Genomic DNA, 12,862 nt, shown 5'->3' with positions numbered 1-12,862 from the left:
CAACAATTTCAGATCAAAGTCATATGACCCTGTGAATCATTGAAGCAAGTTAATTGTTCAAACCACCACTTACATAAGTAGAGGCAAGGTGCCATGGCCCTGAAGCAAAAGGAACGGTACCTCTGAGAATATCTTACTCATCATTGTTGAATTAGAATCTAGAGCAACAGGTTTCATCACGCTACTATGAGAAGATCTAAGCCCAGCTTTTAATAAAGCTCAAAAACCTAACAACAGGGCCTACAAGGGTATGAAGTTGTTTAAATCACGAAAGATAAGTAATGTACACTGAAAACATGAGAAGGGCATTAGAACAACATCCAATCAATAGTACAGTCCATAGACTTGAACAAATCCTTTGAAAGACTTTGCAAAGTCTTTCAAACTTAAAACTAAAGAATCTTAAAACAAAATGTATATACTATCTCCTTTAAATACGACTTCTGGATTTGCAAGCATGTTAACGAAGCATTCCAAGTAATTCTGTACCTATATAAAGATTTACCGAAAGTTTACTGACTTAATTCCCAATACTTCCCAAGCCTTTCACTAACACATGATTTTAGTCATCTAATCAAAGTGAAGTCTAACCTGGAAATGTTAGTGTTTCTGGAAATGAGTCCCTTAGTGATATTTTATCTTGGGAAATGAGAAGGTAAGATCAACACCATTATCCATTATCCATTAAATATGGATAACCAACAAAGACCTACATCCCAGCACACAGAACTCTGCTCAATGTTATGTGGCAGCCTGGATGGGAGGGGAGTTTGAGGGAGAATGGATATATGTATGGCTGAGTCTCTTCGCTGTTCATCTGAAACTTCAGAACATTGCTAATTGGCCATACCCCAACACAAAATAAAAAGATTTTTTTAAAAAAAGGTCAACACATTTATATTGCATGGAGATAAGTTTAATTACCACAGGTAACAATGCCATTTTTTATAAAAGTTTAATTCTAGGTTCACACGGCCATGTGATGAGTAAGTTTTAAAAAATTCTGGGTCACTTAAGGGTATATGTGAATTTCTTAGAAGGTACCAAAATAATGTTTTCCATCACATCTCAAAATCCATAAAGCCTTAAAAACATGTAATGCCATTTAACCTACAACCCTCCTTCAGAGACCCCCTCTCTACATCTTAAGTCTCCATTTACCCCAGAAAAACCCACCGCTTGTATAAGCTTAAACGATATATTTTATTCACAGGAATGCAGAATGGCACACAATTAGCATCCTTTTAGTCATGTCATTATTTCTAGCTCAGTGGCGTTTATTCAGATGAGCACAATTTGCAACCACTGAGCCCCGCTCTTCTGATGTTAACTGGCATCATTAAAACCCTCCCAGTGTCCAGTTCATTTGATCTTTTAAAGAATACCCTAGGTTTGTGACTGAGAGCCGGAAACTCCCGGCTGGATACCGTGAGCAGCGTTCATGTTTGGTCACAGACTACTCACATCAGTTAATAATCCTCAGAGAGCAAATTCCACTTTAAGAGGGAAATCTTTTCATACAAAAAAATTTTAAATACAAAATAAACAGGAAACTGAATTAAAATAATGAACAGCAGGGAGAAGGGGTTCCCAAATGTCATAACTTAGAAACCTGAAATCGAAAAATGTTCAGAGTGAAGTATCTAAAAGATCACACCAAATCTAGGTATGGTAAAGGTCAGACAGAGGAGACAGGATAGTATTATAAGCACAAAATCAGGAAATGATAAAATGCCAAGACTTCAAATTTAAAATTTTCTTTAAGTTTGATTTAGTGTTTGACTTTGCATAATCTACAAATACTGTCTATAAAAAACTGAAAATGACCAATTAACTAATTATTGAAAGCTGAAGTCTTTTCTATTTAAACAGAAAATGTCAGTATTTGAATTTTTCCACACATTTCACACATGTGTTCAATAGTATTATACAACTTACTACAGTCAGTTACAATTTTATTTTGAAAACAAAAAACCATATTTAAAAATCTACTTACAGCGTGACAAAGTAAATGTTATAATATCCACAAATGTTTAATAAAAGGCAAGTTCCTGCTGTCCTTTTATAGTTAAAAATAGGGCCAAACTACAACTTTCAACTGCAAAGAGTCATTGTGTAGTACATAAAAAGCTCAGCGTGGAGATAGATTCAACAAATGTACAAAAAGCGTTTTCATTCCCAGGAAGAACTGAAGGCATCAAAAAACATGCCCCAACTACAAATAACATAGAGCTCGGTTCAAAAAGACAAGCAAATTCCTTGCCTAACGCATAGCAAATTAAACTTAATCAACTCCTCTGCAAGGTCGAACAGGCAATCCACCTTTAAATGTCCCCACAAACAAAACATAAGAACAACAAAAGAGGTTCCAGAGAATAAGTAATAAATACTGAATCCACAGTAGGTGACAGAACCCTTACTGTACACAGCTGAGAAAAATCTGCCGTGGAACAATGTATCACATTTCCACATTAAATTATATTTACCACGCTGAAAAATGCTTAAACAAAATGCAGGATTTCTACTGGCCATTTTAATACCACACTGACTCCTTACACCTTCCAAACCCAATCCCGTTGAAAACCTGGGTCCCACTGAAAATCATTCCCACCCCCTGGAGCCCTGAAGGAGCCACTCAACAAAGAGTTGGGATGATGGGAGAGGGCAGGGAGAACTACCTTGCCCCATGATTTCAGAAATAAATCAATAAAAGAGGGTAGAATAGCCAAAACATAACCTTGGCATTGGGTATTTCCGGGAAAATCACTTCTGTGACAAATGGCCCGGAGTGAACTCTTCCAGCGGTCAAGAATCCCCAGGAAAGGGCCCTCCCCTCCTTATCTATTGCTCAATTGTACAATACTCCGCTTTGAAAATATAACACCCTCTTGGAGCTGGGCGAGATGAAAGAGCTTTTCTTCATGATCCTGCAACGCCTATTAATTTTTGCTACAAGAGACTCACAGCTGATTAAGAAAACAGAGGGTTAGCACTGCCTCACATTCCCATTTCAAGGACTTAAGAGAGAAAAATCTTAAAAGTGAATGAGCCCTCTTCTTCAGTACCATGTACTGATGTTCATTTATGCACACACCAAAAGCTGTTTCTCTTCCAACTGTGGGCAATTTGTTTAGACTGGAAGTCATTTTCCTCCTTGAAGCATCAGAAGCAATGTTACTAGATTCCTATGTGGTTAAAGAATTAAATTTCAGAAAAACTATGACTCATTCACCACCACCCAGAGCACAGATTTAGAAATCAATGGCTGAAGGAGCAAAACTTGTACTGTCCCCAAAGTACATTCACACTTTTATCACAAGCAGAAAAGCAACATGATACAGTGGAAAAGCACAAGAAGTATAGAGAGTATGTGAATGTCTACCTTATCATGTCAATTTGGATGTTACTTTGACTTGCCAGGCTCATGAGCAAATAGCACCTACATTACAAGATTACTATGAAGTGTAATACAGACTATAATGGACACCAAATACCAGACATATTCACTAGCATGAAAATATGCAGCTTTAATAGTTTTGTAGTATTAAAGTATAACAACACACTGCAAAAAGTACAGATCTTAATTGTATATTTCAATGAATCCTGACAAATGTATACACTATTGTAACCACCACCTCCACCATGATACAGACCATGGAAATATGTGAGCCACATATGCAATTTAAAATTTTCTAGTAACCACATTTTTAAAAAGTAAAAGGAGACAGATTAAATCAATCTGAATTACTGTCATTGTACTTAACCCAATCTATCCAAAACATCATTTTAACATGTAAATAACCTAAAAATATTATGAGATATTTTATATAATTTTTCATACTAAGACATCAATCTGCTGTATATTTTACACTTAGAGCACAACACAATTTGAATTAGCCATAGTTCAAATATCTAACAGCCCTTAGATACAGGTAACAGCCTAGAAAATTTCCTCAGGCCCCTTTCTAGTCTACCCTTCTCCCCACCCCAAGTCAATTACCATGCTGATTTCTATCCTCATAGATGAATTTTGCCTATTCATGAATTTCATAAAAATCAGATGTATGGACTTTTTGTGACTGGCTCCTTTCACTGAGCATGCTTCAGAGATTCATCCATATTGTTGCAAGTAGCAGTAGTCTTTTCCTTTTTATTGGTGAACAGCATTCCAATGTACAAACACAATACCCATTTGAGTTGTTTCCAAATATGTTATAATCATTAAGCTGAAATGAACACTCATATACAAGTCTTTTTGTGGATATGTTTTCACTGACTCAGATAAATATCTAGAAGTAAATGTTGGATCATAAGTATACATTCAACTTTATAAGAAACTGCCAAATATTTTTCTTCAATGGTGACTGTATCATTTTATAGTTCTGCCAGTAGTGTAAGAGATATCAAGTCACTTTACACCTTCTCCAATGTTTGACATAGTCAGTTTTCTTTTTTTTAATCACTGATTTCAGTGGTGTGTATGTTTCCCAATGACCAACAATGTTGACATTTTTCTGTATTTATTAGCCAATCATATGACATCTTTTTTAAAGAGTGGTTTGGAAAAATGAAGGGAGAGTTGTTACATGGGCAAACTGAGATTACTTATATGAAATTATTTCAATGATTAAAAAAGGGACATAATTCTAAGGACTACCTGAGTCAAGCAGAAAATGTAAATCTAAAAGCCAAGAGAAGTGGTGCAAATTAAAATATGCACTTCTGTAAAGGTAGCTGTTAATGTTACTTGTCCCTCCCATGTGGAGAAACAGGCCAGGCTCTGCAAGATCTTCCTCTTTAACAAGAGAGGGTAGATATCTGTAATTTTTACTTTTAATTAATATTAGAAATTAATTAAAAATATTAGTCCTATGATAATGAAAGAAAATTGGCAAAAGTTTTCAAATTCTGATTTCTATAAATGTTAGTGATTTATATAAAGACAAACATCCTTAATATCACAAATATTAAACCATTCAGGGTCCTTACTGATTATTGGTCAAAGATGGTAGCTACTGGGACTTCCCTGTGGTCCAATAGTTAAGAATCTATCTTGCAATGCAGGGGACATGGGTTTGATCCCTGATCTGGGAACTAGGATCCCACATGCCATGGAGTAACTGAGGCCACAAGCCACAACTCTCTCGAACATGGCAATGAGAGAGACCATGTGCTCCAACACTAAATCCCACATGATGTGTGACAGAGCCAAACAAATAAATATTAAAAAGCAAAACCCCTCAAAAAAGCTATCTATTATATTAAGACAAGGGCTGTCAACCTACCAAAAACAGATGACAAAATCATTTTGAGTGGCAGGCAACAGTGACCCAGAAAAGTTAGAAAGAAAAATTTGGTGAGGGCAGCTCCCAATTCCTCTTTTCCCACTAGCCTCCCATATTACAGAACATATTCTATGATATTCATATTTTTCAGTGACTATTCATATCATGTACAATTTAGTAAGAATGAAAGCCATAGCTAAAAATACTTCAGTGGCAATGCCTACCTAGGAGTATATCCGTTATTTGGGGAGAATAGAAGAAAAGATATCTGTTGATGGGATATAAAACACAACTGCTTTGGAAAACAGCCTGGCAGCTACTAAAATGGCTAAACATAATTACATGATCCATCCATCCACTCTTAGATATGTACCCAAGAAAAACAAAGCATATGTTCACACAAGAACTTGAAAATGAAAGTTCATAGCAGCACTATTCATAATAGCCCAAAAGTGGAAATAACCCAGGTGTGGTGCATGTGTGCTCAGTCGTGTCTGACTCTTCGTGACCCTATGGACTGTAGCCCACCAGCCTCTTCCTGCCACGGGACTTTTCAGGCAAGAATACTGGAAGGGGTTGCTATTCCCTTTTCCAGGGGATCTTCCTGATCCAGGGATCGAACCTGCATCTCCTGCCTGGGCAGGCAGATTCTCTACCACTGAGCTACCTGGAAACAAACAAATGTCCATTAACTGATAAATGGATGAATAAAATGTAGATGAATGGATAAATAAAATGTCATATAGCCATACAGTGCAATATTACTTACCTACAAAAAGGAATGAAGTACTGATACATGCTACAACATGGATGAAATCTTGAAAACATTATGCTAACTAAAAAGCCAGTCACAAAAGGCCACATATTGACTTCATTTACATGAAATGTCCAGAACAGGCAAATCTATAAAGACAGAAATTAGATTAGTGGTTCCCTATGGTGGGGGCGAGGTGTGGAGCACAGCGGTGGTATGGAAGGTATGCAACTTCTTTTGGGGATAATGAAAATGTTCTAAAATTGATTGTGATGGTGGATTGGATGCACAACTAATATTCAAAAAGTGACTAAATTTCACACTATAAATAGATGAGCTGGATAGTATGTGAATTATACCTTGATACAACTGTTTACATAAAAAGAAATAAAAACTAAAGGTACTAATGATTCACAGAGTCTCTTTCTTCTAGTCCTAAATATTCTTTTCCTCTGCCACCTGATGTTGCTGCTTGAGATTTAGAAAAGTATTCCTTTGATGTTGTATCTTTCCTTTGCACTATTTCTGAATTTCAAATACATTTGGTGTACCTAACATGATGCTTTCCCCTACTAGGCTGTGCGCTCCTAAAAGGCTGAAAATGCTCATGAATCTGTATATCCAGAGAACCTTGCACAGCCTGGCTTCAGTTTTCAATATTTTTATTTTAAAATTGATGTTTTTGGTGTCCTGCCTAGGGAATTTTTGCCCAGCGTGTGCATTGCAGTGGACATAGGACTGGGGAAAGCTGTGCCATCTCTTTTTCCTTTGGTCTTCTCACTACTTCTACTCATCAGAGAATAAATGAAAACCTTGGCAGAACACTGTTAAAAGGCTGCCAACCCTTCTATTTGAACATCTTCTCCAACAGCCAACAAGCTTTATGAAATTATGAGATAAACAGGATCCCTTTTACACTTACAGCCCATAAACCCAAAAAGTGAAACAATGACAACACTTTTTAAGTGTAAAATAAAAAAGTATGGATTTAAATATGATCTTTAGTCAACAAGATGGATTTCTAAAACATCTTTTAAAAGCATTCATAATAACAATACATCAATGATTTTAAAATAAAAATTTTAAATCACTTCCACTCCTCTTAAATAATTCTCCAAAGCTCCAAAGCTAAGCCTAGATAGGGCAAATCCACTGTGAGGAAAAAATACTCATTTTAGACTTTCCTTTTCCTCATGGGCCCCTCATGGGTAACAAGCAGAAATGTCATATAACAAGAAGAAATGCTGCCCTCAGTGAAGTGCAATAATTGAACTGTTCTCTGTACTAACAAATAATACTGCCAGAAACTTAGGAACCAATTGCTACATTACAACTTTCTATTTCATACTCAATAAATGTGGAAAGTTACTTAAAGAATAAGCTAACTATTTACATATGTTAGTGTTAGCTTGGGCTTCCCCGGTGGCTCAGCTGGTAAAGAATCCCCCTTCAATGTGGGAGACCTAGGTTCGAGCCCTGGGTTGGGAAGATCCCCTGGAGAAGGGAGTGGCTATCCACTCTTATTTTTTAAGTAACTTTCCATGTGTGTTGAGATAGCCAATGGGAATCTGCTGTTTGACTCAGGAAACTCAAACAGAGGTTCTGTAATAACCTAGAGGGGTGGGAATGGGCAGGAGCCGGGAGGGAGATTCAAGAGGGAGGGGACATATCTATACCTATGGCTAATTCACATTGACATATGACAGAAATCAAACCAATATTGTAAACCAATCAACAATAAAAAAATAATTAACATTAAAAAAGTAAACTCACCATAAGATCATAAAATATCCATAACACTCTAAAATACTTAGTTCAAGAAAACAATTCAAAAGAAAGGAAAAACTTTACATATGTAATTATTTCTTAGACTAATTATAAAACTTTAGAATCCAATTGAAAATGAATTATTTGATTACATATGATATTTTCACTCAATGGAAAATAATTAAGCCATGAGAACCTGTAGCCACATCAAAAATCATGATAGTAAAATGTAAATTGAGAAGATGGAAAGTATAAAATATATGTGCAAAGAAAATACAAAGGGAAAAATGGAAAAATCAAAATGGTTTTGTGAAATGTGGATGAAGGATGCTTTATTTCATTATCCAAAGTAAATGTGATGTTATTAATATAAAAATCTAAAGTAGGATAAAAACACTTCAAAGAGTCAGATGTGACTGAGCATGCATATATGAAGAAATATGTCAATACATCTTTAAAATATAAAATTCAATAAATAACCCATAAAGCACAAAAAAATCAATCTATTTTGGCTCAAATATCTTTTTCATTAGGATTTCTATGCAAAGCCTAAATAATTTGAAATCTTATGCATTAATGTATCATAAAGGAAATAGAGAAGTACAAGGGAAGAGTTCAAACTTAATGCTCATAAAAAGACTTATCCATTTAATATCAGAACAGGACAAGGGCAACGAACACAAACATGACCAGCAAAACTACAGAGTGACAGTATATGAATTATATCTCAATAAAGCTGTGTTTTTCTAAAAGTGATTAACATATTGTCTCTGAATTCAGGTAGACCGGGGTTTGAATCCTGGCTCTACAACATTTTAGCTGGATGACTCTGGGCAATTATTTAACCTCTGTCAGCCTCCCAGAAGAAAACAGTACCTTATCACATAAAGAGCTTTTTTCCATAAGATTAAATCACATAATAAATATAACGATTATAGTATACAGTGATTACTACATAGAAAGCACTCAGGAAATCAATAGATGCTTGCTATTATTATTATTAAAATATCTCTAATAGCTTTCCAGCTTAAAGCACTCTGCTAATTTCATATAAAAATAAAGGAAATGTCATCTGTGGACAAAATAGCTAAATGGAACATATGTGTCTTGATACTTTGCATGGCTTCAAAAAAAGCTCTCTTTATAGTAAAAGGCCCAGAAAAGAGTTCATGATTTCCCAGTATCCTTTATTTATCCTTTGCTTATAAGGATACTTATCCAGTATCCAGTATCCTTTGCTTCTTAGAAGCAAGAAGACAAAATTATTTTACCAATCATTCCTATAGGAATGAAACATAACACTGCTGACCAGGGAATTAAAAGCAACAGAGAAGAAAATATGCCAAGGACCTGAATAGACACTACTCCAAAAAGATACACAAGTGGCCAATACACATGTGAAAATATGCTCAATATCACTAGTCATCAGGGAAATGCAAACCAAAGCCACATGTGATAACTCTTTGTACTCACTAGGAAGGCTACAGTTAAAACAAAAAAGCAGACAAGCATTGCTGAAACGGGGAGAAATTAGAACCTCCACATTCTGCTGGTGTGAACATAAAATGGCACAGCCACTTTGGAAAACAGTTCTGGAAATTTCTTAAAGAGTAATCACAGAGTAACCATATAATCCAGCAATTTTATTCCTAGGTATATATCCCTCAAAAATGAAAACATATGTCCATTCAATAACATGTTCACAATATTCACAGCAGCAATATTCATAATAATCAGCAAAAATCCAAATGTCCATCAAATGATGAATGGATGAATAAAACATAAGATAGTTGTACCAAATATTACTTTCTTTTTATGAAAAGAAGTGGAGTATTGGTACATACTTTAACAGTGATGAACCTTATAAATATGTTAAGTGAAAGAAGCCAGTTACAAAAGACAATATATTGTCTTCATTCAGATGGAATCCATCCTTTCAATCTCTCACTGGAGACCATGATAAATGATTAAGCAGCAATAATTACAGGTCTAATCTGACCCTATCAATGACAAATGAGTCTCATAATGACTTTCAAAACTGAAGAGTCCATTGTCAACCTTTGGAAAAAGAGTTAATTCATTATACAAAGGCAAGACGAGAAAGCCTGTGTGCTTAGTTGCTCAGTGGTGTCCAACTCTTTGTGACCTCGTGGACTGTATCTCTACAGGCTCCTCTGTCTATGGATATTCTCCAGGCCAGAATACTAGAGAGGGTAGTCTTTACCTTCTCCAGGGGATGTTCCCAATCCAGGGGTCAAACCCAGGTCTCCTGCATTGCAGGTGGATTCTTTACTAGCTGAGAAACAAGGGAAGCCCAAGAATACTGGAGTGGTTAGCCTATCCCTTCTCCAGCAGATCTTCCCGACCCAAGAATTGAACTGGGGTCTCCTGCATTGCAGACGGATTATTTACCAACTTAGCTAACAGGGAAGCCCTCTTTAAATACAGGGTTATCCAATTTACTCTCTTCAAATTGTTCTTAAAAATTTCACAGTTTTAGGTTGTCTTTTCATATTCTTAATTATATTTGATAGCAAAGGATCCACAGAGAAATAGAGAAATCACTACCAAATGTTTTTGGGAAGAAGATCCATAACCATGCTGAATATTTTCATTCTTGAAACTCTTGGCAGCCATCAATGCTTCACACATGGTATAAATTAAAAGACAGAATAAATAGCTTCATAGAATGCATGTTGGCTTCTGTGGATAGCATGCTGGCAAAATACCAAAAGATTAGCCCAAAATTACTAAATGCGGCCTGGCAAGGGCCACCAAATTGAGTATATTTTACAACTTTAACACACGTCACAGAACATAACAGCAGCAGCTCCACAAATAATGAACACACACATACACATAACTTGGAAAGATTAAGCAAAAGAGAAAGATATATTATTACTATAAGGCCCCCACAGGGGAATAGATTATTTCTATTTATTTAGATGAACATAAAGTTATTCATTACCAAACACAAAAAAGAATCTGCTATTACCAAAATTAACAGTGATGCAGTTTCAACAAATTTCACAACTGTAGACATTTGTAATATCTATAATGAAAATATGGTAAATAACACTTATTCACAACTAGTAAGTGTCAATAAAATAGTGGGTTCTTCCTCTAGACAAGAAAGAGAGATGAAAATGAAGGGATAAAAAATAAGTATCAGTCGTGTCTGACTCTTTGCAACCCCATGGACTAAACAGTCCATGGAATTCTCCAGGCCAGAATACTGGAATGGGTAGCCATTCCCTTCTCCAGGGGATCTTCCCAACCCAGGGATCAAACCCAGGTCTTCCCCATTGCAGGCAGATTCTTTATCAGCTGAGCTACCAGGGAAGCCCTATGATAAAATGAAGTTAACTGATTAATGGTTAATGAATGGTTGCTTTTTGACTTATGAATGCCCATCTTATTATAAAAAGGACTTAAAGAGGATAGTATATATTTGTTAGAAGGACAACATATTAAATTCTTATCTCATTTGTAACACCTCAGTTGAAATTTCTTTGCAGTGAACAAGGGATTTGGATTTTACAGCATTAAAAAAAAGACAGGGGTGGAAAAAGACAAACACAGTAAGAGAAAGGTCTTTAACCAAGCCAAGGAAAGAAGTATTGAAGTACCGAATTAGACACTGGCTTTATTAAATAAAATACTTAGAACATGATGTCTCAACTCTATATTTGAAATGGATGACCAATAAAGACCTACTGTATAGCACATGGAACTCTGCTCAATGTGATGTGGCGGCCTGGATGGAAGGAGAGTTTGGAGGAAGATGGATACATGTATGGGCTTCCCAGGGGCACAGTGGTAAAGAATCTGGCTATCAATGCAGCAGACACAAGAAATGCAGGTTCAATTCCTGGGTCAGGAAGGTCCCCTGGAGTAGGAAATGGCAATCCACTCTAGTATTCTTGCCTGGAAAATTCCATGGACAGAGGAGTCTGGTGGACTACAGTTCGTGGGGTCAAAAGAATCAGACATGCCTAAGCACACACACACATACATGTACATGGATACATGTATATGTATAGCTGAATCCCTTCACTGTTCACCTGAAACTTTCTCAACGTTGTTTGTTCATTGGCTATAACCCCAATACAAAACAAAAAGTTTAAAAAATTAAACATGTTCTTGCCATTAAAAAGATGTTATTTGCTATATAATGAATGCTTGTACCCACCCCCCTAAATTCAAATGTTGACATCCTGATCCCCAAGGTGGTGGTATTAGGAAATGGGATCTCTGGAAGAAGATTAGGTCTTGAGAGTAGAGCCTTCATGCCAGGGATTAGTGCGTCTATAAGGAGACTACAGAGAGCTACCTTGCCCCTCTGGCTATGTGAAATTACAGTGAGAAGACAGCTACGCATCAGGAAGCAGGCCCTCAGCAGACAGTGAAAGTGCCAGAGCCTTGATCATGGACTTTTTAGCCTCCAGAACTGTGAGAAATAAATAACTGATGTTAATAAGCCATTCATTATGCTATTATTATAGCAACCTGAATGGATTCAGATTGCCAAGAGTGTCTGATAATGGGCTCAGAACCGTCTTTATGAGTAGTGGTTTGGAATGGAGAAATAGATTTAGGGCTACAATGCAACAATTTAAAGAGGTCTCCTTTCAATACACAAAAACATACCAAAAGCTTTGGCAGGGAAGGGATAGGATACCATTTATGAGAAGAAACTAAGTTACAGTCATATTTTATATGAGTTTTAGGGGAAAGACGAAAAAACTACTTAGACTCTCCTTGAAGGCATTGACTATAACCAATTTTTTAGGACAAGTTTGACATTTAAAGAGCATCTATGTGGGTAGATATACCCACATTACTAGATCTATTTTGTGTGTAATGCCATTTCACCCTCATTTGAGGAAACAAGGGTCAAAGGGGTTAAGTAAATCAAAGGACAGACAGCTAATGACATATATACTAGGTAGACAATATGTCCGTCTAAAAACAAAGATGCTTTCTACCACTTCAGGCAACATTTTTTATATCCTCAGTACTAACTACAGTTAACAATGATATCTTACAGAAGTGG

The 12,862-nt window shown here is 36.2% G+C and overlaps 1 protein-coding gene and 1 long non-coding RNA gene across 6 annotated transcripts in view; both read right to left on the bottom strand.

Moving 5' to 3' along the window:
* FOCAD (focadhesin) overlaps positions 1 to 12,862 on the bottom strand; it is a 288,623-nt gene that overhangs the window by 132,414 nt on the left and 143,347 nt on the right. The window lies entirely within an intron of this gene.
* Positions 409 to 11,722, bottom strand: LOC122453388. Its single transcript, XR_006273031.1, has 3 exons — positions 11,534 to 11,722; positions 6,824 to 6,825; positions 409 to 421 (listed from the first exon to the last, which is right to left on the bottom strand). It is a non-coding gene; the product is annotated as an uncharacterized LOC122453388 (long non-coding RNA).

This window comes from Cervus canadensis, chromosome 14 (assembly GCF_019320065.1).
Source record: "Cervus canadensis isolate Bull #8, Minnesota chromosome 14, ASM1932006v1, whole genome shotgun sequence".
Taxonomy (NCBI): domain Eukaryota; kingdom Metazoa; phylum Chordata; class Mammalia; order Artiodactyla; family Cervidae; genus Cervus; species Cervus canadensis.
Note: the sequence above shows the minus strand (reverse complement) of the source record. Positions and strands in the feature narration are given on the sequence as shown.